General features: G+C 49.0%; 1 pseudogene; it reads right to left on the minus strand.

Annotated features, from left to right (window-relative positions):
- Positions 1–322: 322 nt before the first annotated feature.
- Positions 323–2,132, minus strand: LOC127670336 (sorting nexin-18-like; annotated as a pseudogene).
- Between the last annotated feature and the right edge of the window lie 2,033 nt (positions 2,133–4,165).

The following is a 4,165-nucleotide window of genomic DNA, read 5'->3' on the forward strand; positions in this document are numbered from 1 at the left end:
TACAATTTTTCAAACAATTACAAAAAATATTTTTGAAGCCACTAAGAATAAAGAAAGGCAATGTATGTGTCAGTGTGTCAAATGACATGAGCCTTAGACAATTGACATCACAATTGTCCATCAGTCTGACTACTAAATGAGCCTCAGACCTCAGTAGTTTGTCTACCAACTATAGTCACCAATTTGATGTTTAATATGAAGAAGGCAAAATAAAATTTAAATTCTATTGAAAGATTCTCACTTCCAGGCTCCACAGAAAAGGTATTTTTATATCTAATTTGAATCTCATAATAGACTAACCATATCAGGAATTGTTATCTATTTATTCCTCCACAAAATGGATTTCCCACTTCTTGGTCACTTTTTGGGAAAATATTATTTGTTGTTGTAAAAAATGCTGCATCTGTGACTTAAAGTCTCTTACTCTAATTTGATGGAAGTGATGAATCTCGGCCAATGTGGTGAAGGAGACAGTGTTACAACGGTCTGGAATGACATCAGCTTTTTGACCTCCATCTTCCCTTCTTCCCCGTGTAGCCGACTCTCCTTTCCTTTGGTAAGAGCTCCTTTCTGAACATGGATGATGTCTGGGAAGTTGGCCAGGCGCCCCCTGATACAGTGCTAACAGTCCATGACCAGGTCCATGGCCTGCCTGGGCTGCTCAGCAGAGTTCTCTGATGGCGTCATAGGCGTCTCCAGGGAAAGCAATGGCCTGGTTCAGACCCGCGGACAAGGCCTGCTGATGCAGCTCAAAGGCTTAGCTGCGGCCCAGGAAGGACTGGCCCACCTTCTGATGCTCCTTCTTGAAGCCAGTCACCTGCTTGCGCGCGAACTCGTTGGCAGTGTGGTTGAGCTGCAGCGCGCTGTCATCCATCTTGGGGAAGGATTTGAAGCAGTCTTTCTTGCTCTCCACCTCCTGCAGGTCCAGGGCTGCGGCAGGTGGTGTGCTCAGAGTGAGGAAGAAGTTGGAGCCACCATCTCATCCTTCTCAGCCTTCTGCTTTCCCTGTTTCCAGGTCTTCTCATCAGTGCTGCTGGGACAGCTCAGGAAATGCTGGAAGACATGGCACTGCGCCAGCACAGGGTGGCTGGCCATGTGGTTCATCCAGCAGATCAGACCCTTCCTGCGCTTGGAGATGAAGTCCTCCTCGAAGCGCCTGGTGGCCTGCTTCTCCAGCAGATGGGGCACCGAGATGACGGGAAATTTCTCTGCCAGGTGCGCACACAGCCAGTCCAAGTGCTGATAGCACCTGTGCACGGGCACCTGGGTATGCATGGGCACCAGCTTGTAAGAGATGCAACTCTTCAGCCCTTGAACTTGGTCTGCTAGGTGGGGTCGTAGATGGTGCACTGGAAAGGGTAGGGGCTCTCCTGCCACTCGGGCTGTAGGGACCCAGCACCATACACAGCCTGTCCCCATCCTTCACGAAGCCTGACGCCTCTCTCAGCACCAAGGCCTCCCGGCGGACCTGACAGAGGTGGAGAAGCGATTAAGGTTGAGGCTCACCGAGGCGGAGCTCTTGGCTCCAGACTCTTGCTGAGGCGGGGGCTCCAAGACACCGAGTGAGGCCAGCGACAGGTCCCAGCGTGTGGACAGAGGTACCCGCTGGCTGCGCTGCCGCCCGCCGCTGCCGAGCCTGCGAGGTCTGGGTACGCGCCTTTGCCCAGCGCGCCTGGCTTGTCAGCCACCGTGGAGCTGTCATCCCACTCATCATTCCAGTCATCATCGCTGCCTAGGTTGGCCTGGTGACCCTGGAGGAGCTGCTGGGGCGATGGCTGTAGGGCGCCCCTGCTGGAAGGAAGCTGGCGATGCCAGTTGCCAGGAGCTGGAAGGCGGCGGGCAGCGAGGCGGGCAGAACCACCGCCATCTGCCGGTGGGCCAGGCTCGGTCATGCAGATCACCTGTATGGAGGAGGTAGGGAAGAGACCATGGTGGCCATGGCTGCTGATCCCTTCGAGCCAGCCCTACACGTCCTGATCACTGCACAAGCTCAACACCTCCTGCTCCTGCAGTGAGATCTCAATGGGGTTCTTGAACTTAAAGCCTTAGAGCGCCCGGGCACGCAGCGCCACCTTCCTGAGCCCCGCGCCCTGAGCTCGGGCCAGTCCGAGGGCCCAGTGGTCACTATCCATGTCCCTGAACGCAAAGGGAACTTGGAAGGAGCTTGGAAGGCAGCACAAGGTCCGATTCCTGCTCCGCTCTCGCCCTCCCTGCAGATCTGCTCTGCTAGCAGGAGCTACTGCTGCACAGGCTGCTTCTGGCCAGGGTGGGGCCCGGGCCTCCCCACAAGGTTTTCTTACCACTGGCCCTTTACATGTCTGTGCCTAGATGAGTACAGAAAGTGAATCTCTAAGTGTCCTTGTTGCAATGCTTACATTCCATTCCACATCTGTCCCAGACACACACTTTTTCTTCACTTCTCCTATTAGATCCTTCCCTATTATTCTCACCTCTCCTTGCTTGTTGGTCTAAGTGAAGACACAGATTAGGTCTTTTCATATCACAGCTGGCCCTGTACACATAGACACAACCCAATCCCCAGACCGACTTGCTGCTGGCCAGTGCAGAGTTGTAAGTGAGGTGGTACTATCAGTACAGGACTAGGCTGAGGGGCCAGGTCATCACTTGTAAATGTTCCTAGATCAAAACATGAGGAGGACACAAAGCATTCTGATCTCCAATGCTCTGTAGAGTAGAAATTAATTTATGGACAGTGGGTGAGGCTCCAGACATGGCTCAGTACTGAAAAAAAAAACATCTCATTCAATCGGAACTTATTTGATCTCAGCACCTATATGTTTGCACATAAGTTCTCTACTCAATTTCTAATTTCCTTGGGTGACCTTGGCTCTAATAATGAATTTATATACCTACATATTGACCAAAAATTCACATGCACAAAGTCTTCTGAAAAAAATAGAAATCCATGAACATAGAACTCTGTAACCGTGTACCGGCTCATGAGCCTGCCTGGGTCTCCTCAGTCTTGATGCATGTACCTAAGGGGAGGTGGGGTGGGGGATCAGGCAGAGAACCCATGGGGAAGTAGAGTGTGTGGAGTTCTAGGGGAAGCTTAAAGTCCCTGAAAATCCCAAGACAGCAAGAGATGGAGAATATGGAATATTTTAGCCAGGTGTGTATGGACTTCCTACTTAGCCATTAGCTCTCCTTGATTTGAATCAGAGAAAGAATAATAGTATTTATGTTGTAGACTCTGAATATGTTTTCTGAGGAGACCTTGTGGCTACAAGTTGAGGACCTGTTGGAGATAATAAAAGATAGAAAATCTTGCCAATTTTCCTATTGTTTAGCGTCCTGAGCATAGGCCCCTCAGGAATTGCTCTAGGAGTTTAGTGTGACTGGGTAAACTACGTATATATGTTTTGGGCTGAGTTAAATGCCAAATTTAAACAGTGCCTGAAGGACCAGGGCATGCGGAAATTCAGCAATGAAGAAGGAACAAATGTTCTGAACTTCATGATAGTTTAGGTAGAAAGTTGCTAATATCTTTCCTTTCTTTGTCACTAAAGTTCAAGGTAATCAGATAAGTCACCCAGAAGACAAAAAGTATGCTATTCTGCCTTACATCTCAAGTCCTGCTTCTTGGGATAGAGAGAAAAGTACACCAAGACATCTAGCCAGTTTGGATTACATAGTTAGACCTGATCGCAAGTAAAGCCAATTCTAGAGAGGAGAGAAGGGCTGTGCTGATATGTTGGTGATTCTCCATCCACAAGCAAAGAACCTCTCAGGTGATTTCATTAACACACTTAAAGAGCGGTTTATCCTCCTTGCTGCTGACATTTTCCTGTTAGCATAGTAAGAGGCATTTGTAGTCTATGAAGTGTCAGGTACAGTGACATTTCTGAATGACAATCATGCATTTTTGAGGTAGGATATCCATATAAGGCAGGCTGGCCACATGTTTTCTTGCCTCAGCTTCAGTGAGCTTTGAGTGACAGTGATGTTGATGTTCTATTTAGGCCAGGGTTACTGATATAGCATGCTCAAGTTCTGGAGAACCACACTCCACAAATCACCAATATAGCTGCCATAAGCTAAAAGATACTAAATGGTTACACAAAGGCACAGGTGACAAGAAAGACTCATTGCTCACATGCTCTGTTGCTGTGATCTCTTAGGCGACTTACCTTTAAATGGTCAA

Source organism: Apodemus sylvaticus, chromosome 1, assembly GCF_947179515.1.
Source record: "Apodemus sylvaticus chromosome 1, mApoSyl1.1, whole genome shotgun sequence".
NCBI classification, from domain to species: domain Eukaryota; kingdom Metazoa; phylum Chordata; class Mammalia; order Rodentia; family Muridae; genus Apodemus; species Apodemus sylvaticus.